This window comes from Artemia franciscana, chromosome 11 (genome assembly GCF_032884065.1).
Source record: "Artemia franciscana chromosome 11, ASM3288406v1, whole genome shotgun sequence".
Taxonomy (NCBI): domain Eukaryota; kingdom Metazoa; phylum Arthropoda; class Branchiopoda; order Anostraca; family Artemiidae; genus Artemia; species Artemia franciscana.
In genome coordinates, this window is record NC_088873.1 from 34,944,716 (window position 1) to 34,969,579 (window position 24,864).

The following is a 24,864-nucleotide window of genomic DNA, read 5'->3' on the forward strand; positions in this document are numbered from 1 at the left end:
TTGCCAACAATCTATGAAAAGGGGTTGAGCCTTATATCTCGAATCGGCAAAAAAAATGTTATAAAGGGTATTTTCAATTACAACAGCAGAAATAACTTGTTTCCCAAAGAGCAAGCTTATGAAAAATGCTGTTGCACTTATGCTATAAATAATTAACGCTTAATGCTATAACCTCTTTTGTTCTAGAGTTACTTTCGATTTACAATCAACTCAAAATCTATTATAACCAAATTTTCACGAGTTTTAGAGACCGAAAGCGTTAAGTACAGGTCTCCCCCACAGTCAAAAGTATAACGTCTTTTCAACAATCGAAGGTTTAAAAGGCGTTATATATATTTTTTTGCTAATCTTCAATATTTTGTAAAATGTCATAAAATATATGCCACATTTCCACGACCTTACTGCATAGTTCTTTTGAAGGACGATAAAAATTCTTCTTCAATAATTTTATTAGGTTCTTAAAAGTTTCCTTTAGGATTCTCATACAGGACTAGATACTCATGAAAACGCCCAAATGTTTTTTGGGGTTAGGATGCTCATCCATAGACCAGAAGCTATCGTCAACGCAAAAGTACTGTATACACTGGGTGCGTTTGTTTACTTGTCCAATGGGATTTTTACTAATCGAGGTTTAACCCCTAAAAGATAGCAACAAATACTTGTCTGGCCACGTGTCACTTAAAACGGCAAGATTAATTGCGAATAATAACAACATTGGTCACGTGTAATTATTGTTTTAATGCTATGTGAAGTTTTGACAAGGAAGAGGCTAGGACTTTGGGCCTGTTTCAAATTTTACAGGCAAATACAGCTTCAGCAATTATTTCAGAGCTGGGTAGCCTAATACAATTTGTGTGGCCAGAAGTTTAATTGTAAGATTTCAAATTGTGGTTGTCATTTGCCTTTTTAAGTCATTCCATTCAAGATGCTTTGGATATTTTTTATTTTGATAAATTGTCTTAATGCTCTGAAAAGGGAAAATTATTTCAATTGCATAGGATAGGAAAATTTTGGTAGGCTAATTAATTCAAAGTCCTAAATTAGCCAGGGACGTGTTTTTTTTTTTTTTTTACCAACAAATCACCACGTTCTTTGAACTCCAATTATATAGCCCTGTTTTTGGCCCCCTTGATCCAGTTCCTGATTGTCATTTACACTAAATTTCACTTTTTCTGTTACCTATTTATGTTTGCACCAGTTTTACCATTGGGTAAAACTGGTACAAACAGTATTACTGGCTTTCATATAAAGTGAATATACCACTTGATGCCTTTGGAATGCTGTTTACAAATATAATAATCGCTTCTACCGCAAGTTCAGATTTAAGCACTTTTTGACCTCTTAAAAATGACCTATATATGGGGTCATTACAAATCTGTAATAGTTTAGAAACAAATTTGGGCTATATATTTGCACATCAGGGGGTGGGGGTAAAGTGTAGCATATATTAAATATATAAACTAACCATTGCTTGAATTTTTTTATGTGTGTGCTGTTGCACTGGTGATTTCTCTTTTCATTAAAGTTTGATGTGCACAAACACATTAAAAAAAAACAGCAATGGTTAGTTTATGTATATAATATATGCTATGCTTTACCCCCACCCCCCTAATGTGCAAATATATAGCCCAAATTTGTTTCTAAACTATTACAGATTTGTAATGACTCCATTTATAGGTCATTTTTAAGAGGTCAAGAGGTGAAAAAGTGCTTAAATCTGAATTTGCAGTAGAAGAAATTATTATATTTGTAAAGAGCATATAAGAAGGCATCAAGTGGTATATTCACTTTATATGAAAGCCAGTAATACTGTTTGCACCAGTTTTACCCTTGTTTCTTGTTAATATTACTAAGGGGTCACAGTTAAGCACTAGAGAAGTCATTGTTAAATAACATGTGCTTATGTATATATAGCTTTTTGCTACTTATTCTTCTTTGGTTATATAATGCTTGATGTGGTATAAGCCAAGAGAAGGACCTATAGAAGAAAACCTGTTAAAAAAAGATGATTCTTTGTAATTTACATAATAATTATAGCTTTCTACATGCAGCCCTGCTCTACTTAAGCCCCAACCCTCCTAATATGGAAATCTATAGCTGAAATTACATAATTTCTATTGATTCTGCCAATCTATACCTCAACCCTTGTACCTGTTAATTGAGGCAACTGTGGCAAAACAAGAACTGGAAAAACAAGTAACAGGTGGCAGAAAACATTGGAAATATATAATTTGGGCTATATGTTTGCAAATTAGGCATGTTAGAGGTGAATTTCTTGTTGTTCATATTTTGATTTACAAATAAAGTGAATATACCACTTGATGCCTTTTTGTATGTTCTTTACAAATATAATAATTGCTTATTTTGCTAGTTCAAGTTTAAGCACTTTTTGACCTTACTTAACCTAACAAATTTTGGCAGTGAAAAACATACATTATTTTGTCAAAAATGACCAAAAACATGTACCTTAATTGAAAATTTGGCATCAAAGAAGAAGAAATACAGCATAATATTGTAAAATTTATTAATCCAACTTAATTGTGGAAAATCAGTGCTCATAGATTATACAACATGTAAAAAATGGATTAATAATGAAACAGTAAGTTTGAGACCAATGTTTTAAGCTTTCTTATACCCAAAAACTATTTGAGTATACTTTGGTCATTTTCAAGAGCTCAAAAACTTGTACTTGAAGCACTTATTATGTTTGTAAAAAATAAAAAAGGGCATCAAGGAGTATGTTCACTTTATTTGTAAATCAAACATATGAACAACAAAAAATTTACCAATTATTAGTATAGCTGCACAATTTTCCCCTGGGTATGTAGGCTTAGTGGAAGGTCACTTATACCTGATCATGTCCCTACTGTTTTTACTTGGTTGAAAAAAAATCCAAAGAAAGTTCCTATTGAAAAGGAAAGAGATCAAAAGTGAGATTGAATTTGTCATAGCTTGGAGGTTTGTCCCTTCAGTCTGTTTAAAGAAAACAGATTCATAATTGAAGCTTTGTTCATTTCAATCTTAGGGATAATCTAAATTTGTTACACTTAATTAAATGGTTGTAAAGGGATACTTTTATTTATTTGTCTTGTTTGTTTTCTACATAATTTTTTAATCTTTAAATTGATATACATTTCTTACAAATTAATTAGTCATATCATAGTTCCACTTGCAAGTTTTGACCTACTTTGTAACCCTGGTCTCAAAATTGCATATAAATTTATTGAAGCTAGGAAACATAGAACTCCTCTCTGTTTAAAAGAAAATGGATGGACATAGGTAGGTTTTAATACACTAAAGTCCTAGGGCCATGGAAATTAAAAAAAAAAAATGAAGATTAACTTTAAAATTCTGGACATGACATAAATATAACATTCACAAAGAAAAACCATTCACAAAATTTTACTCTTGTGCTCAGTTGCCAACCTGAGCAATTGCCCTAAATTTTTAAACCTTGCAAAACATTCACCAGCCAATTCTTATGACCTATACTGTTGTCTGTACATCAAAAATTCATTGAAAAGGAAGGACCACCTTACTGGCATTTCTTCCTTTGTACTTATATTTAATGGGTTTAAAAGAAAGCACCTATGGCTAAGTCAGAAGCCTAGTAAAGGACCAGGTAATCCTTTAGACAGGAAGTGCAATAGGAAGCTAGGGGCCAGTCATCCTATGCTTTTGCATGTCCTTCCTGCTTACTGACCCCAGATTTCTCTAGGCAACCTGTTAAGTTTGGGCCAATTCTGGCTGAACTTACAGAGTTAAATCACTGACCTTCATCCCAAACCAAATAAACTGCTAATGCCAGAAATTAAACCTGTGCCCTTTGGATAAAGGATTCTCAACCTAGAGTGCCAGCCACTTAGGAAGGAACACAAATGTCACCAGAGAACAAAAATTATTTGGAAAAAAGAAAATATTGAAAAAAAAAAAATAATAACTCAAGTCATAGTTGCTCATTGCTGTCCCACAAACAATATGTATTTCATTAAGACAAATAAATTTTTAAACAGGTATCAACAAAACTCCATCAGGGATTGTATTTACTTAAGGTACAATCAGCAATATTAATGCTTAGTTTTGTGATATTCTGGTTTTGAAATAATAAAAAAAGAGAAATTATATGTTCTACTTGTTTTCCACAAGCCCATTTGAAAAAAATCATTTGTAACAACAATATACCCATGGTTGGCTCAGAATCTCTCTAAAATTCTTTAAACAGAAGGAATTTAAAAAAAAATTATACTCATCAGCAAGAAAAATATTAACATAACTCTCTAAACTTGGCACTTTTTAAGACAATTTTTAGCAAAGCAAATGCAAAACTTTAATGGTGTCCTATGTCATCTAAAAAAAAAAAAACATTAAAATGTGTCAAATGAATTTTGATGTAAGATGCCTCAAATACTTTCAGTTGAATCTGTGAAATGAAGGGCCAGGTATTCCTTTACATTTTATACAATATATAAAAAGAAAAACAGTTCAAATTTTTTCACAAAAGAAGAAGCTTGATGTAAAAAAATAAATGTATTTTTAACAGAAAGCAACTGACATCAATGAATCAAATAAAACAAAAATTCATGGAGAATAAATAATATAAGCCATATATTTTACCCTTTAATGAGGTGGCATAAAAGATTATTTCTAGAATTAGAAAAAAACAGTGTTATGGCTTAAAGTTCTGCTCAATCAACAGGAGTTGTCTAAGGCCAGAATAATTAAGAACTAAGGCCAGAGAAAAAGAAACTGATAACCAAAAAATAAGGCACCCAAAAATTTCAGGACCCTTTAGAGGGAAAAGAAGTAGAAGTAGGTACTTCAAAATACCTTCCTGGGACATACTTTAGCCTGTAGACACATCCCTGAAAGTTTCATTTTCCTAGCCTAACCTCTTTCAAAGATAGCCAAAAGTAGCAAAAGTAAAATTTTACCCCTACTGTATCTTAAAAATCCAGTTTAAATAACAATCTCAACAAATATAGACTATATAAAAGGCTATAGGTATTGGCCTAATCATTCTAAATTTTTTCCAACTAATAATTATAGGATGGTTTAGAAACTAGGCCTGTTTGATATAATAGCATTTGAATAACTCACCAATGTGATAGCTGCCTCCCTAAGAATCAACCTTTTTAATAACAAAAAAACTTTTCTTCTGACTCCTTATGAAGCTTAGCCTAAGCAAGACAGGCCTAGAACACCAAAAACCCTTTAGATACTAAGGAATATGCATAATATTACTTACAGGTCACTGAAAAGCTAAGATTATTTCTATTATTTACAGTTTCCTTGTCTTTTCTCTAGACTTAACGATTTCACATGTTTATCCATTTAAAAAAATATATAGCATTGACGTCACAACCCTCAAATAATCTTTTTATTTGGGGGTTATAAAGTGCCAGCCCACGGACAAGTAATCCTGAGCGTTTGTGGTGATAATCCGACTAACCTCTGACGTCAAATGTGTCTCAAAAAACGCTTGGATTAATCAGATTAGTAATCGGACAAGTAAACAAACGCACCCACTGTTATTTGATTTAAACATTCAATGCATGAAAACGATGCATTTTCGCGAAAGAAAAGACACAATTTTAGAGATCAGAGCGGGCATAAGTCGAATCCTCTAGGTTAACAATCTTAAACCAAACAGACTAAATTGAATGAAGAAATCCAGGACAAAAAAAAACAGAAAGGCCATTAATATGAGTTGTGCAACCCTTATTTAACTCCCCAAAACAATTAGTAGCATTGCCTCTTCAATGAATACGCAATATATTTTCAATTGAAATTATTCTTTAACCGATGGTCAATATATTTGAAAGAATGAATTATTTTAGTCATTTTATGATTATTATTACTTCGCCATTAGTAAGCATATAGATACAGTAAACCCTGGAATTGGGGTTTTTGGACAAGCAAGATCCTCTTTCCTACTTTTATCAGGTTCACTCTACATATAAAAAAGTCCTAGCTACGTTTTTTAAGTTTAGCATTAATCCGCAAATATAAAATGGCGGACCCAAAATAGGTCTGTCGAAACTGTTTTTGAAACATAACCACAATATCACTTTTCCTTCATGGCATCCCCTTCTTAAAAGGGGATGCTTAAAGTTGAAAGTATACAATAGTTGTTCGTGTATAGTAAGTGCTCTTCATAAATTGTTTTGATAAACATAGTTATGTATTTATTTTAATTTTCTCTATCTTGTGCTCCGTCCCTATGAACTATCCCTAGCTCTAAGAACAACAAGCAGTTTGCAAGAATACAAAGAAACAATATTTTATTGATTAAATTTATATTAAAATATAAAATAAAAAAATGTTGTATGTTGAGTCAGGAAGAGGTTCTTCGGCAGGAGTAGAGGCCAAATAATTGCACAGCTTCAATGAGCAGTAAATTCGTTAGGTGAAGGATGAGCAAAAAATTGAAACAAAATTGATTAAAAATTTTTTGAGGGTTCTATTTTTTTAGTAAAATATAAAAAGGGAAGCAAAAAAAATATATGCGAATTTTACTGAGATTCTATTTAACTTGAGGTTTAGAACCCTTGTTTTTTTATTTAAACTTTAAAATTATTAGAAACCAGTTCTGCTGCACTGTCTTCTTATGTAAAAATAAGCGTCTATACACAAAAAGACGAATGCAACAGAGAACAGGCTTACACAGGGAGTTCCGAAATTTACTGCCCAGCTACTTCATTATCTAGAAAAGAAAAGAAAAGTCAATCATTTGCAGACAATAGACAATATGTTTTTCCGAACTAAAAAATTTATAAAAGGATAAATTTTGAAGACTGGCCAAATACATTACAAGAGCGAAAACCTCGATATGGTTGCGATGTCTGGTCAAGACCTTTTTTCTTCACATGTAATTATGCTTGCTATTAACAAATCCTTTTAGACTTTCCTGGAACATTTTGTGATATAGGAAAATCACAGATACAAATGTGTTCCTTAAAACTGAATTAGTCAATACAAGATAAATGCTAAATGTGAAAATGAGCACTACCTAGGGAGGGGCGGGGGTAGCATGGATTAGTTTTTGGGGGAAAAGAAATTTTCTGGGCAATAACTTTCATGGGTAGATAAGGTGTGATTTAAAAAATTTACATTTTCTAAGAGCCCAACGGAGATAAAACCATCGAAAAGTGACGAAGAACTAATATATTATAATATATATATATATATATATACATATATATATATATATATATATATATATATATATATATATATATATATATATATATATATATATATATATATATATATATATATATATATATATATATATATGTAGCTAAGGGTATTTTACTTATTATCAATTCTGGTACCCATTTTATTGAAATCCTTTGAAGTCAAATTTAGTCAGGTCTTCGGGGATGGTGAGAAGGGTGGTGAACTGTATGAGAGTCAGGAAGGTGTACTACGTGTAACAAGGTCGTAAGAAAGACGCATTTGCACTATCAAGAACGGCTCAGGAGAGACTAAGGCCCAGCGGCCACGGGGCAACTGTTTTGAGACTAGAATTGCTAACTGATTGCGCATGCAGCTTTTGTGTGACCATGGCCTTAAGGAAGTGAGGTCCAACCCATTAGGCAATCCAGATGTTACTGGTTTCCAATCAGTCTAAAACCGGTTCCGAATGAGACCCCAGTCATGGTCACAGTTGCGTTACAGTGCTGTCCCAGACATTTTCGGGAGCTACCGCGTTGATATTGTCCAATTATTTTGGCGCTCAACATGTCAGACCAGGAATTAAACATGAAAGTAGACTAAAAGTAGACTAATATCATGATTGTCAAAATGGCTAGTATACAATAACTGAGCAGCTAGGGGTTTTAAGTTTAAACTTTAAGGAGAAGGTTGAGAAGAAAATCGAACTGAATCATGAGAATATATGTGCATCCAGGTAGTCAAAAGAGCACATCTCCAATATATTAGTAATTTCTAAGGGTATTAAGTTGGAACCTTCAATCATTGGTGAGGAGGGTGTCGAACAAAATCAAAATATACTATAGATAGATAGATAGATAAGTGTATTTCAAAAACCCGTGGGCCATATACACACAACATATAAATAAATAACAAACAAGCAAGGAAATTAACAACAGTACGAACACGCACAAAAAACAGAGTTCAACGCAAAAAGTACCAAATCTAACTACAAAAGAAATTAATCATATAAAACTTTTTCTTCTTATTAAAGATTTTTCTATATATACTCCCACTCGAAATATTGTGGTTGGGTTACTATTTTGTAGAATACCCGGAAGCATCAAATTAATCCCATGCAAATAAATTTCCCGTAAATCCAAGAGCACCGGGCATTTCCGGAGAAAATGATCCAAGTCTTCATCATCATCTTTACAAAGAGGACAAAGATACCGCCTATCAGGACCAACTATCATTTTATTTTTGTCGAACGTTTTTTGCCTGTTCTGGATTGGAAGACAATTTGCCCTAAGCTGAATCCAACGACGTAGAATCATAGCCGGTAAATTAAGTTTAAAATAAACTTCCTCCCCAAAACTAGGTTTTGCCTGATTATAATGTTGTAGGGTTGTAGAATCAAGAACCAGCCCTTGCCAATGCTGAATTTCCTGACTCTCTAATATAAATCGTACCTGGCTTTCTAAATTTGCTGGTACATCGCGAGAGCAAAGACCATTATTCCATAAATAAGGCATTCCTACTTTTTCTAGTAATGATTTAATTTGGGATGGCCACGAGGTTTTTAAACCACATTTCAACATCTCTTCATATGCCACTCTTACTAGTCTATCTTCATTACTCTTAGTTAACTTCAACCAGAATCTAAGCATTAAAATATACCTACGTAGCTTTAAAGAAAACAGGCCCATATCACCTTTCAGAATCTGTGAATGAGTTGTCTGATGTAAACCAAACACTCTTTTATAATACTGGAGCTGAAGGGACTCCAGTTGCTGCACCGTTTCTCCACCCCATATCTCTGCTCCATATTCTATTACGGGTAAAATTTTTGTGTTAAATATTCTTTTATGCATTTTTAGGTTTTTGATCCCCATTATCGTCGGGTTTCTAAATATAGCTGACATGGCCACCCTACCTCTCTTAATTATTTCATCAACATGACTCCTTAGGCTTCCATTTTCCGATAGGATAAAGCCTAAATATTTTATTCTTTTACTTATAAATAGTTCCTTATTATTAAATTTAAACGTATATTTTTCCTCGTCCCCAACCTTCCTTTTTTTAAAAATAACAACTTCGCTCTTTTCAGTATTCAGCCTTAACTTTTTTATATGCAAATATTCATCTATGAGATTCAAAAGAGTCTGTAGATCTTGCGGTTTATTAGCCACCAAAGCAATATCATCTGCAAATAATAAGAGAGATAGTTTTTGAGTCCCTAGGCTAACTTTCGGAGCCCATCTATTCTCTAGAAAATTAACAACATCATTAATAAAAATATTAAACAACTTAGGTGAAAGGGTGCTGCCCTGTTTTACTCCCCGCTTAATATCAAAAAGCTTCGAAAACCTATTACCAACTTGAATGATTCCACTCACACAAGTATACATGCTCACTATCAATCTAACAAATGAATGGGGAAGGCCAATATTTAGCATGGCATCCTTCAATAACTCTCTGTCGACACTATCAAAAGCCTTATGGAGATCCAGAAATCCCACATAAAGACAAGTTTTACCCTTTCCATATTTATCTATTAATGCCTTTAAAATAAACACACTATCTGTCGTCCCATACCCTGTCCTGAAACCTCCTTGTTCTTCATGTATTAAATTATTTGTATTTAACCAATTGGAAAGCCTGGTATCTAATATTTTCTCCAAAACCTTACTTAAAGCAGGGACAAGTGCTATTAAACGATAATTTTCATGAGCCTTCGGGTTTCCTCTCTTAAAAAGTGGTATAAACAATGATGTCTTCCAAGCGCTTGGCCATTGCCCTGACCTTAACACCTTATTACAAAGAAGAACAATTATCGGTATCAAAATGGAAAGAAAATTCTTAAATAACAATATTGGTATACCATCAACACCCACAGCAGTACCACCTTTTAAATTCTTAAATATTGACTTAATCTCTTGGCCATTCACATCACCCACTAAATCGTAATCATGTTCTCTCATGGGATAAATAACCATCTCTGGGGTATGCGCTACCTCCTGAAGATCTGCACAAACACCTTCTAAATTATTTAGGTAATCAGGCCATGAATCAGCTTCCGGAACAGCCTGGGTATTAACATTTCTCCTTCCACAATCATTCTTTATATAGCCCCAAAACTTTTTAAAATCTTTATTTCTAAAATCATCAGCGATATCCAGTTTCTTCTTATGCTCGTACTCTTTTTTTTTCTTTTTATTAAACTTTTATATTCTCTTCTTTTATCTTTATAATTAGCCAATTTTAGACTTTGATCTTCCGCGCTATCAAATTCATTCAAACGATTTAATAAATATTTTGCTTCTTCTTTCATTAACTTGCAATCCAAGTCAAAATATCCCTCATTCTTTTTTAATTTTTTAGTTAGGCCACATGATTCTGCACAACTGCCCATTATTTCATTTAACAGCATAATTACACTATGTGCATCTTTTTCATTATCTTCTAACGCTTTCAAATTATTTTTTACATGCGAGTCCAAGAGCTCCCTTCTAAATGCCTCAATATCTTTATCTGTTAAATCATTTCTAATTCGTTTTCCTAAACCTATTTTTCTATAATCCGCATTATAGAAATTTCTTAGTCGTGAACCGTGTTTCGCAAACTGCCCCATCTTCACCTCAAGCATAATAGCTCTATGATCAGATCCAACTAAATCTAATACTCCCATATTTATTGATTCAGGTACAAATTGCGTATTAATTAGCACATAATCTACAACACTTGGAGTTGGACCCGAAAGGCAAGTGAACTCGCCCCTACCCTTATCCTTCCCAAACCTACCATTCGCAATCATCAGACCATGTTCCCCACAAAACGCCAGGAGCTTTCTTCCCCATACATTTATTTTTCTTTTTTCATCCTTGTTGCTTCGTGGTATTCTACAACAAATTGGGACAAAATCACCTAAATCTGGGATCAACACATCTGGGATCTCAGCCTCCAGGCCGGTATAAGCATTGAAATCCCCCATTAACACACAATCCAGATCTTTATAACTTTCTTGTATTAACGAAAATTCTTCCCCTAAAATTTCCCAAGTATTTTCTCGATTATACGAACTATTCTGTGGAGGTATATACACTACACCCAAAATTAATTGCTTCCCACATTTCAAATAAATAGACAGCCAAAGCAAGTTTTCAGATCTACTACTAATTCTCTCATAGCCGTCAATAGCAGATGCTTTAACCAAAACCAAAATGCCACCATAATGTCTATTATTTCTTGCTACATTACGCACGGTCTGTTCAACGAAATACCCGGGGAGAGGTGATATAGGAGAACAATCGTTCCATGTTTCAATCAGAGAACTCACATCAAACGAAAATAAATCGTCATATAAATAGGTCAACTTATCACGTAATCCTTGTATGTTCCATGACACTAGACTCAGTATATGGCCCTCTATATCCTATGTTTCTACGCCTTCTGTTAGCACGTTAACATCACTAGCCTTTGGTTGAGATTGCTCGTTACTAGTCTTAGTCGGGGGAAAGGCAACATGATAATACTCACGAGTGCGGTTATTTATATCCGCTAACTCACTTCGGTGTTTATTGTAATAAAAATCACGTGAAAAACCACCACGATGTCTATCATTAAACTTCTTTCTTGGCGAATGGCTTCCTTTGGGTGCTACATTACGAGTACCTGGTCGAAACAAGTCATTTGGGCTGACAATAGCACTAGAAGGTCTTTTAGCTGTCGATACTGCCTGAGGAGTGGTGGTCGATGGTACTAATGTCTCAGTATCACTATCACTGGCATCACTAACTAGCCTCATCGGAATATTATTGGGATCATTTGGGAGCCTAGCACTAAAGGGTGGACCAGATTTTTGTACTGGCTTCAAATTACGCTTAATCTCGACTATTGAATTTCCATCATACCTGAATATTCGGCCTTCGATGAATAGTTTGTCACCTCGTAATTTTGCATCACGGCCATCATTTTGCGCAGTAGTTAACATTTCCTTTAAATGTTTACGGGCCTCCCTTTGTATAGCTGTGTAATCTGGAGCCACCGATAAACCAAACCTTCTTAATACGGAGCTGTTTCTTAAAATATAGTCTCTGATTTCAACCGCGTTTAGCTTTACTACTATCGGCCCTGATTTCAATCTAAAAATGTCACGTATATCACTTCGATTTATCCCGAGAGACGGCATAGTACGATTTAATAACCCCGTTATTTCTTGCTTCAGAGTATAATCGCCGAGTTGTTGAGGGGTGTAATTATAGAAGATTAAATTCGTTCTTTTCTGCTCTGCTTCGAGCTTGTTGGCTCGTTCATAAGAGACTGCTAGGTTAGATTTCACATTTTCCAGCTCTTTTTTAATTTCATCATTTGTCTTAGCATTGTTAGATAACTGCGTAATAATGTTACTTAACTGTACTTGTATGGCATCAATGCTATCCGAAAGTTCAGGAATCGTATTAACTTTCTGCGAAAGCACCGGTAATAAATCCAGTTTAAAATTAATTTCTTGCAAGAACTGGGCACTTTTCATTTTCTCGGCCTCTCGTGTTTGGACTGCCATTTACACCCTTATAAACTTATCAAAGTGCAAAATGTAAAACCTTTATCACTCCTTGATTTGATCCAGTATCGCTAATTAGCAATAAGACTTTTTTTCACCATTCGAAAAAAATCACAATATTGGCTCAAAGCCACGCGGGAGAGAAACGTTATTTCAATCTTGGTTTGAACTAGTTAGTTACACAATTTGTCTAAATGTAAGCATGGATGTTATCCGAAAGAAATGAAATCTGGTTTTGTTGTTAACTCCTTGAACTCTGAATGAATGTCTGAATGATATACACCTAAGTAGTCGAAAGGGTGCGTCTGCAAAATATCAAGAGCGGCTAAGAGTATTTAGTAGACGCTTTCAGAGATTGCTGGGGGAGGATTCTAAATTAAATCGAAAGACACTATGTGCATCCATTTCGTCAAAATGATGAACCTATAATATAACAAAAATCGCTTAAAGTTGATATAATATAACAAGAATTGCTTAAAGTATAAAGCTGAAACCTTCGATGCATTTTGAGATAAATCCCGAACAAATTGTCAAAAGACAGTACCCGCAACATGTCACGAACAGCTTTTGGTATCAAGTTTAACTTTCAAGGAATGATCAGAGAGCAAATTGAATTCAACGATAAGATACTACCTGCATTCAGGTTGAAAAAAGGGCATATCAAAAATATCTCGGCAACTTCTTAGGGTATTAAGGCGACTTTCAGATAATTGTACAGATGCTACTGATCAAAATCAAAACGCACTATGGCATCAAAGTTGCCAAAAAGACATATTGACAGTATCTCAGGAAGTTCCATGGACCACAGTAGACCGAAAGTTGAGAGAAATGTTAAACTAAATCAGAAAACACTCTGTCTTGAGGGAATGCCGATGGGGATCAAACAGTTCGTGGTAACGAACTGTAGTAAGGAGCGATCCAGCTCAATAGTAACCAAAACCCTAAAAAATTGAATTTTGATATCAATAGCTACATCAAAAGAATCGCATTTTAATGCTGATTTTAAAAATATAAATTTCATCAAGTTTAGTCTTACCCGTCAAAAGTTACAAGCCTGGGAAAATATGCCTTATTTACGAAAATAGGGGGAAACACCCCCTAAAAGTAGTAGGATCTTAACGAAAATGACACCGTCAGATTCAGCGTATCAGAGAACCCTACTGTAGAAGTTTCAATCTCCTATCTACAAAAATGTGGAATTTGTATTTTTTGCCAGAAGACAAATCACGGGTGCGTGTTTATTTGTTTGTTTGTTTTTTTTGTTTTTTTTCCCCAGGGGTCATCGTATCGACCAAGTGGTCCTAGAATGTCGCAAGAGGGCTCATTCTAACGGAAATGAAAAGTTTCACTGCCCTTTTTAAGTGACCAAAAAAATTGGAGGGCATCTAGGCCACCTCCCACGCTCATTTTTTTCCCAAAGTCAACGGATCAAAATTTTTAGATAGCCATTTTGTTCAACATAGTCGAAAACCATAATAACTATGTCTTTGGGGATGACTTACTCCCCCACAGTCCCTGGGGGAGGGGCTGCAAGTTACAAACTTCGACCAGTGTTTACATATAATAATGGTTATTGGGAAGTGTACAGACGTTTTCAGGGGGATTTTTTTGGTTTTGGGGGTAGGGTTGAGGGGAGGGGGCTATATGGGAGGATCTTTCCTTGGAGAAATATGTCATGGGGGAAGAAAAATTCAATGAAAAGAGCGCAGGGCGTAGGACGAATCTGGTCACGTTAGAAAAAAACGTCAAATTCAGAGTTTAATATACAATGCTTGTTGTTCGGAGCCTCTCTATTATGGAGTATAATTTGAAAATAACACAACCATACGAGCGATAAAACTTATATACCACAACCATAACTGAACTAACGAAAGAACTGCTAAGAGATAACACAACTATAAAGCGAAAACAGGTGAAAACTAACGGGAAAATAAACGAACTAAGAGGTGGAAGGGGCTCAGAGAAAAAAATATAATCCTTTTCCAATTTTGAGCCTAACTTCCGCAAAGGAGTAATAATGTCAGAAGCCCCGAAATACCGAATTATTTTCTTTTTCCTATAAGACCGGGGTAAATGAAACAGAAACTTACAATAGCGGAAATATAATATACACAATTCAGCCAGATCTTGTCTTTTTTTCAGGATAGGTGAAATACCAGATAGGAAAAGTATTGAATGGTCGCAAAAACTAGTGTATAGCAATGCAAGCGCTTTTCGATAATAATGACCACGGTTAGCTACTATTTTACCATAACCCGCTTTAAGTTTTCTTTAATATGCCGTACAATATTGATCCTAAAAGCTAGTAGATTCCAATAAATATGAATGCTTGACCGCCGCAAATCAGAGACACAATTGATGGAGAAGTTAGAACGCGGATTTCAAATGGGCATAGACTTGGCATTAAAGACTAGGTACTCACACTTATCAATATTCAGTGACAGACCAACAGTTTTGAAATGTTTTGAAATAGATGATACGGAATTCGAGAGGCTAGATCTAGAACGGCTAGATCTAGAAGTATATCATCCGCATATGCAATACAAGAGACATTTACCAAATTACAAAAAAGAAAGGGCATTATTTTGTATAACACACTGCGGATACAAATACTGAAAAGATACGGTGAAAGAACACCGCCTTGACGCACTTCCAAGCGGGTTGGAATATTCCCATAACAATTAGGGTGAAAATTAACCGAATATGGGAATCAAACAGTTCGTGGTAACGAACTCTAGTAAGGAGCGACCCGGCTCAATAGTAAACGAAACTCTAAAAAACAGAATTTCGATGCTAAGAGATATATCAAAATAATCGGATTTTCATGCTGATTTTAAATATATACGTTTCATCAAATTTAACCTTTGTCATGAAAAGTTACGAGCCTGAGAAAATTTGCCTTATTTTGGAAAATAGGGGGTAACACCCCCTAAAAGTCATAGGATCTTAACGAAAATCGCACCATCGCATTCAGCGTATCAGAGAACCCTAGAGAAAAAATTTCAAGGTCCAATCTACAAAAATGTGGAATTTCGTATTTTTTGCCAGAAGACAAATCACGGGTGCGTGTTTATTTGTTTTTTTGTTGTTTTTTTTTCCAGGGGTCATCGTATCGACCAAGTGGTCCTAGAGTGTTGCAAGAGGCTCATTCTAACGGAAATAAAAAGTTGTAGTGCCCTTTTTAAGTGACCAAAAAAATTGGAGGGCACCTAGGCCCCCTCCCACGCTCATTTTTTTCCTAAAGTCAACCGATCAAAATTTTGAGATAGCCATTTTGTTCCGCATAGTCCAAAACAATAATAACTATGAATTTGGGGATGACTTACCCCCCACAGTCCCTGGGGGAGGGGCTGCAAGCTACAAACTTTGACCAATGTTTACATACAGTAATAGTTACTGGGAAGTGTACCGACGTTATCAAGGGGATTTTTTTGGTTTGAGTGTGGGGTTCAGGGGAGGGGGCTATATGGGAGGATCTTTCCTTGGAGGAATATTTCATGGGGGAAGAGAAATTCAATGAAAAGGGCGCAGGACTTTCTAGCATTACTATAAAAATAAGAAAAAAACAATGAAAATATAAACATGAAAAAGTTTTTTCAATTGAAAGTAAGGAGAATCATTAAAACTTAAAACAACAGAGATTATTACGCATATGAGGGTTTCTAAAAATACTTTAGCATAAAAAGCGAGGTATTTAGGGGGAGATAAATACTTCGCTCTTTATGCTGAAAATTTTTAAAGTAATTTCCTTTCTGATTCAGGGGTCATTCTTAAAAAATTGGGACAAAACTAAATTTAGTGTGAAGAGCAAGGTATTTACGAGGGGACCAACCCTCTCATATATATAATCAGAAATATAAGATTATAAAAGTTTGTTACGTAAGTTAATTCTTAAGTTACGTATTTTGTTTACTAATAAAAACGTTCGTTAAAAATTAAAAGATCTAGTTGCCTTTTAAAGTAACCAAAAAATTGGAAGGCAACTAGGCCGCCTTCTCCCCCCCTTATTTCTCAAAATTGTCTGATCAAAACTAAGAGAAAGCCATTTAGCCAAAAAAAGAATTAATATGCAAATTTCATTTTAATAATTTATGTACGGAGAGCCAAAATCAGACATGCATTAATTCAAAAACTTTCAGAAATTAAATAAAAAAACAAGTTTTTTGAAATGAAAGTAAGGAGCGACATTAAAACTTAAAACGAACAGAAATTACTCCGTATATGAAAGGGGCTTTTCCTCCTCGACAACCCGCTCCTTGCGCTAAAGTTTGATTCTTTGACACAACTCTACTTTTTAAAACAATAAAAAACTTTAGCGCAAGGAGCGGGGTGTCGAGGAGGAAAAGCCCCTTTCATATACGGAGTAATTTCTGTTCGTTTTAAGTTTTAATGTCGCTCCTTAAAACGAACTTACGAACGGGTGATCGGACCTCAATGAAATTTGATATTTAGAAGGATATTGTGTCTCAGAGCTCTTATTTTAAGTCCTGACCGGATCTGGTGACATTTGGGGGGGGGGAGTTGGGAGGGAGAAACCTAAAATCTTGGAAAACACTTAGAGTGGAGGGATGAAACTTGGTGGGAAAAATAAGCACAAGTCCTAGATACATAATTGGCATAACCGGAACGGATCCGCTCTCTTTGGGGTAGTTGGGGGGGGGGGGGTTAATTCTGAAAAATTAAAAAAATGAGGTAATTTTAACTTACGAACAGGTGATCGAATCTCAATGAAATATGATATTTAGAAGCATATCGTGTCTCAGATCTCTTATTCTAAATCCTGAACAGATCTGGTGACATTAAGAGGGAGAGTTGGGAGGGCGAAACCTAAAACTTGGAAAACACTTAGAGTGGAGGGATCGGGATGAAACTTGGTGGGAAAAATAAGTACAAGTCCTAGATACATGATTGACATAACCGGAACGGATCCACTCTCTTTGGAGTAGTTGGGGGGGGGGGGTTAATTCTTAAAAATTAGAAAAAATGAGGTATTTTTAACTTACGAACGGGGGATCGGATCTCATTGAAATTTGATATTTAGAAGGATATCGTGTCTCAAAGCTCTCATTTTTAAGTCCCAACCGGATCTGGTGACATTGGGGGGAGTTTGGGGTGGAGGAACCTAAAATCATGGAAAACACTTAGATTGGAGGGATTGGGATGGAACTTGGTGGGGAAAATAAGTAGAAGTCTTAGATACGTGATTTACATAATTGGAACGGATCCACTCTATTGGGGGGAGGGAGTTAATCCTAAAAAATAGAAAAAATGAAGTATTTTTAACTTACGAAGGAGTGATCGGATCTTCATAAAACTTCATATTTAGAAGGACCTCGTGACTCAGATCTCTTATTTTAAATCTCAACCGGATTCAGCGTAATTGGGAGGGGGCCAGTTGAGGGGAACCGGAAATCTTAGAAAATACTTAAAGCGGTGAGATCAGGATGAAACTGGATGGGAAGAATAAGAACCTGTCTAAGACACGTGACTGACATAATCGGACCGGATCTGCTCTCTTTGGTGGATTTGGGAGGGGGGTAATTTTGAAAATTGAGGTATTTTTAACTTACGAAAGAGTGACCAGGTCTTAATGAAATTTGATATTTAGAAGGGTCTTGGGCTTTAAAGCTCTAATTTTAAATTCCTACCAGATCCTGTGACATTGGGGGGAGCTGGAGGGGGAAACCGGAATCCTTGGAAAACGTGAAAATCGGATTGGAATCCCTTGGAATACGTGATCGGATCTTAATGAAATTTGATATTTAGAAGGAATTCATGTCTCAGAGCTCTTATTTCAAATCCCGACAAGATCTTTTGACATTGGAGGGAGTTAGAGGGGGAAATATTGGAAAACACTTGGAGTGGAGGAATCGGGATGAAGCTTGGGGGATAGAATAAGCAAATGTCGTTGATACGGGATTGACGGAACCGTACTGGATTAGCTCTCTTTTGGGGAGTTGGGGGGAGGGGTTCATTGATTTGGCGAGTTTGGTGCTTCTGGACGTTGTAGGACGATGAAAATTGGTGGGCGTGTCAGGGAGCTGCACAAATTGACTTGATAAAGTTGTTTTCCAAGATTCAACCATCTAGGGGGCTAAAGGGAGAGGAAAAATTAGAAAAAATTAGGTATTTATGAATTATGAATTAGGTATTATAATGAATTTGATATTTAGAAGGACATCGTGACTCAGAGCTCTTATTTTAAATCCTGACCGGCATTATTTTCCTTTTAAATCAATGTATTGATTCATGGAATTTTGCTGGAGCTCATACCATATGATCTCTTGGCTCTTAGCTCTTCTTGCCTCGTCACACGTGCCATATGAGCTCTTAGCTCTTGTTTCCTATTGGAAATCTAGAAAATCAAGCTCTGCAAATTTTCAAGAATTTTGAATTGTGGAGGGGCAGAAGTTAAAACAAAATGTTCCATCACTAATTTTTACATTTATTTTATATTTAGAAGAAATCTTTCTCCTTCCGAAGCAAGTGAAAAATTTGAACTGTGGTATATATTGTTTTATGTTCCCTTCACCTAAAGATCAGATCCGTGTATTCCCATGGTCTGAACAGTGTAGATTTCAGCATAACCTTAATAATCCTGAAATACGATTGATGCGATTTCATATGTACATTACACTGTCGTAATTTATTCCCGTGTTTAAATCCAGAAGGAAATTTCTGGAAACTCCTGAATTTGCTCAACTATTAAGACGTTTTGTCGTTAGGAAGTTTTCTAAGCTAACCAGCAGAATGTGTTGATAAGTATAGTTTCACACAAAGAGAAATAGAGAGAATCATCCATTGACGATATATATATATATATATATATATATATATATATATATATATATATATATATATATATATATATATATATATATATATATATATATATATATATATATATATATATATATATATATATATATATATATATATATATATATATATATTTGATATATGTCCCCGTTGGGAAACATTAGAATCACGTATTGCATTCGTTTTAGTATAATTCAGGTGTTGCGTACGCTTTTTAGCCTTCAGGAAAGCCTCTGATATTCAATTGGCTATATCCTCTTTTTGTTCGGATAATTTGGAAAGAAAGCAATTCAATTGACACCTTAAAAAAGATAATTTTAAATATATAAAAACAGTTTCTTGACATTTGTTTTTTCATCTGATGTCCGGTACATTCAGATTATTACTAATAACATCCTTTTTGGATTTTCTCTGTTATTGGGTCTGTGGATGACTTTTTTTTTCTTTTTTTTTTAGATATTTCAAACCGATTCTTTTCCTTTCCCTTGGATTAATTTTGGTATGTTAGAGCCTTTGTAGTACCTATTAATTCCCTGTATGATTATTGCGTTTTATTTTCAAGGTTTCCTGCTGGTGGTGGAGCAGGTGCAGGGCAGCCAACGGGTGCCTCCGGGTAGGGCAACTTTGAAGATAACGGAGATGGAGACCTGTATGATTGAAGTCCTTTATTTATGACTCTTTAGTTGGTTTTTTTTCTTTTTGTATGTATCCGCAGTAGCAGTTTTTCAGTGATTTGGAAATTACAGGTCATCCTTCAATAAAGCTTATTAAGCGAATACATTTGTTGTCTAGAATACGTTTAGAGTTTTTTTTTTCTTTTTACAAACGTTCTTTTTGTCTGATGTCTTTTCTTTTCACTTGGGCTATGGACAAAAATCCATTTCCAGCAGCCTCCTTTGGTAAATTGTTAGCAGTTGAAAACTAAAATGGGCTTGAAACCATAAATTAATTCAGTTTTAATGAAAAGGAAACTCGCAAAGTAATTTTGATTAAGAAAGCTTTAATATTTGAGATGATGAAGCTATTGTGAAAAAATCTTTATTACCGAAAGCTCGAGAAATAACTAATTACTTTGCCCTCCCGAGACGCAAATAACAAATAAGGTGGACTTGTTTTACTGATTATTCGGTAATATGGTGCTTACCATTTTCGTTTGCACTTTTCGCACTGTCTTTCTTGAGTGTGGTTTCTTTTTTCTCTTTTTCAATGTTTACGACGATATGGCGGCTTAGGAAATTAATTGTTTGAAAAGAAATTGCATCTTCACTTATTATATTGAACTCTTCTTCATTCTTCTTGCTTTAAAGCAAGAAGTTTAAGCTATTGAACCTTGTATGATTGCGTTTGTAGACAGATTAAAATGGAAATGGGTCCTACCAACCACCTGAAAGCCTAGATAAAAAATGAGTATGATAGAGGTAAGAGAGCATAATAATTTTACGTGCAAGTACTTAGGAAGCACACCTGTCTGATTACGTGGATTAGTAAACACCTAGACTAGACAGGCATTTCCGGTGGTACACATATGCAAGAAATCACCCTCTCGGGAAGGGGGGGGGCTGTTTTATGAAAACCATCTGTTTTGAAAAAAAAGCTTGGATTAACAGATATCCATTTTGGTTAAATTTTGTCCTTAACTTTTAAATACAAAACACATAAAGCAGTATACATTTTAATAATACGATATATATATATATATATATATATATATATATATATATATATATATATATATATATATATATATATATATATATATATATATATATATATATATACGTAAAAATCTTGATAACACTCAGTTTTTAGGAGCCTATGCTGTCTAGACGGCTATCTCTGTGAAAATACACATCTATACAAAAATACCTAGTTCAACACCAAAGAGGCTTCATCTATCTCTTATGCCTAGCAAAGAAAAATAACACAGTTGCCGTTGAAGATAGAGAAATTTCGCTAAGAATTTTTTTAAGTTTTTCATGTTGAAGTTTTTAAAACTTTTTAATTTTTATCGTAAAATAGTTTGAAAAAATATTGTATAGGTGAAAATTAAAGAACATCTTCACTTGGTTGAAATTAAAAAAACTCTTACAAAAATCTAGGGATTTCCAAGGATAAGCTCGCAGGGAGTGAATGGTTTCGCTCCTTATAGCTCACTCAAGGTATTGCTAATCTTTGTATACACGGAAACAATAAGCAGTTAACTTGTTTCCCGATGCATAGTTGGAATTACTTTTCAATCACTCCCTGGAAATCAACACTAAATATTTTTCATTTCTCATGATTTATAATTATTTTGATTGATTTTATGTTTTACTAGCTTATTCGTCGCACCTTGTAGCAATCTCAAACGAATCAAAATTCAAGTAATATCACCCTCGCCATGGGACATTTTTGCCTGCGTATTAATAACAGTTTTATTTTTTAAAGCTAAGATTTGAAAATTCCCCCCCCCCGTGGACAATTTTCCCATTGTGAAGAACATCGTGGAAATTTTTCCCACATGTGGTAGAACAACGATGTTTTTAAATTTAAAAGGCTGTTCTTGTAAATGATATTTTAGTAACGTATTTTTCCTCCATCAGAAAATTCCTCTGCGGATACCCTCCCCCCCAAAAAAAAAAAAAAAATTAAACATCATTGTTGAGATATATTTGGAGTCATTCGCAAGTGAACGCAGATTTCGAATCAAAGAAACAATTATCTTACGACCCTCCCCCCGCACCACAATGATGAATCCCTCTTTCGTGACTGTAGCTTCACTTAAAAGTGCGGAGAATTTTCAGCATTGAGGAAACTCACAGATCATAGAAGGTTTTTGGTGGAATAATTAGCAAATCAGGATAGAATTGTAATATAAGCATAAATAAACCTACAGCCTTCCCAAAAGTGGGGCTACCCCACTATAAATCACAGTTCTTGTGGTATAAATCACAAGAACTATTTTTCAATATGCAATAGAATGTCATCTAATTGGTTTTTTTGTTTTTTATATATAAAATTCAGTAAGTTCAAGATTGCTTCTGACAAATCTAATTTTTGAAAAAAAAGGAACAACATCCTCAAAAAGCCAAGTGATCGGAGCAGAAATTACATTATCAGAGCTTATCAGAGAACCCTATTGTTGAGGAATCAAGCTCCTATCTACAAAAACGTAACATTTTTTGTTTTCCCTAAGAAGGATAATCACAGAAAATCTGTTCGTTTTTCCAAAGATGATTGCATCAAACCTAGAAATTCGGAAGAATGTTTCTGTTTTCTTCCCTCTTCTTACGCAGACAGTTTACAACTAGTATTACTGAAAATTTGGTTGTGAATATCTAGTGTCTAGTATCTAAAATGATTCGTCAAGCTAAAACTAGCGGTCTTATTTCCCTTTTAAGCGAACGTCAGCTTATGGCACCTGGAAAAATGACGCTCCGTTATACCCATGCAATATATAGCACTATGAACAACATCTCTGTGTAAACGCATGATACAATAGCTAATCAGCTCAATAGGGCTTACGAATCGCATTCTTCTATAGGATACTACTTGTGTAATGGTAGATTCATTAAGAAATAACACTAAAACCATGTTTCGGAAAGAAGAGTTAAAACCCATAATAAGACCTAAAATCTGCAGGAATAAAGTCGTGCAATAATTCAGACTTGAATTGAACAGTAGTTATTATTTATCAACAAATGAAACCCAAAGCAAATACAAAGTAATTTGCGTAATTACATCAAACATGAAGATAACAAATACTGCTAGAGAGCAATAAATAAATCCTAAAACAAAAGAAATAAAAAAAAAGTCATGCTCAAATCCAACAGGGGTAACAATAAATGAAAGAGGAGCTAGCACCCCTTGAAACTACTAAAGTTCAGAGCGTCGTGTACACTTTACCAGGGACTCTTTGGGTTTTGAGCAGTGTGTTTTTGGGAATCGCAACATTTATAACACAAGAACAAAATCGTAGCACAAAGACAATCAGTTCTCACAAATAAAAATGGTTTAGTCTTCTTCATTCCAAACGATCTAAACCGATGGAATTATTACTAAAAACGAGATGTACTTTGAGCAGTTCAGTCTTTATTTATCGAAGTATCCAAAAATGTGAAATAAATCATCATAATAATCAAGTCGGAAATAGCGCTTTAGCATTGCCTATAGTAAAACACCGCAAGGCTTCGATGCAATATTTTTTGTTCCTTTAGAGACACTTTAGATAGATGAACTGTTCGCATAAAGTTTGGAGGGGGTTCAATCAATTGAAAACTGAAAAATCTAGTGCCCTTTTTGAGAGTCAAAAGTGATTGAAAAGCAACTAGTCACCCTCTCATGCCCTTCTCTTCAAAGACATCGGATCAGAATTTTGAGTTTGTTCAAAATAATCCAAAGACCTAATAACTAAGCCTCCGGGGCTGATATAGTGCCCAAAATCTATGATGTAAGGACTATAAGTCATATAAGCTGCTCACCGTAAACATGCAAGGTATTTATTGGGGAAAAGGGGGATGTTTGGACTTGGGTATCCAAAATGGCTTATAGCATGTAGGCGAAATGTTGAGAGGGATTTCACGTACAAAAACAAATTCTATGCATGCTGATTGTCAAAAAGGGTGCAAAAGTAGAATCTAAGGAACGGCTGACGGTATTAATTTGGAACTTTCAAGGGAGTGTTAAAGAGTAATCGGAGGGCAATCAGCCCCTCTACCTTTCCCCATTTTAGGCTCTCCCTCACTTAAGCACTTATTAAAAATTTTGAAAAAGCCACTTTTTTCGAAATAGGCAATAGGTCTTATAACTACGAAAACGGGGATGCCATGTCCCAACATCCCCAAGTCAGGGATTCGCAAAAACAACTGCCCCCCAACAAGAACTGATCAATCCACTCCCCTACTTGCCCAAAAAATTCTTATAGACACTGTTACCGTATTACGTTCAACAAAGCAAAGGTAAATCCCTCATGCAGTTTAACATTTTTTCAAAACAATTGTTGATTGCTTTTACATGCCATATATTACAAACCTGTTTATCTTTGTAACTCAATAGATATTATGTGCCTTGAATTCGGTAGGCTTTCAATAGTAAAATCAATGAGGGTGTATTTTTTATTTAATGTATGTTTCTTGAAGCTTAGCACTTGACCAAATGTTTTGTAAATTTTTAATTTTTGAGTTGATCTGATAGATCTCTCTATCAGGCATTATTCTCAAATTTTTATTCTTTCCCGCATCTCATGGACCCAGAAATTCCTTTAATTTTTTTTTGCGTTTTCCAGCCCTTTAAGGCTGTCATGGCTGAGTGGTTGGCGCGCTGGCGTGGAAATTCTGTGTCCAAGGGGC

The 24,864-nt window shown here is 34.8% G+C and overlaps 1 long non-coding RNA gene across 1 annotated transcript; it reads left to right on the forward strand.

Moving 5' to 3' along the window:
• The first annotated feature begins 593 nt into the window (after positions 1–593).
• Positions 594–20,311, forward strand: LOC136033384 (uncharacterized). The gene is made up of 2 exons (XR_010618917.1): positions 594–872; positions 20,100–20,311. It is a non-coding gene; the product is annotated as an uncharacterized LOC136033384 (long non-coding RNA).
• The last annotated feature ends 4,553 nt before the right edge of the window (positions 20,312–24,864 follow it).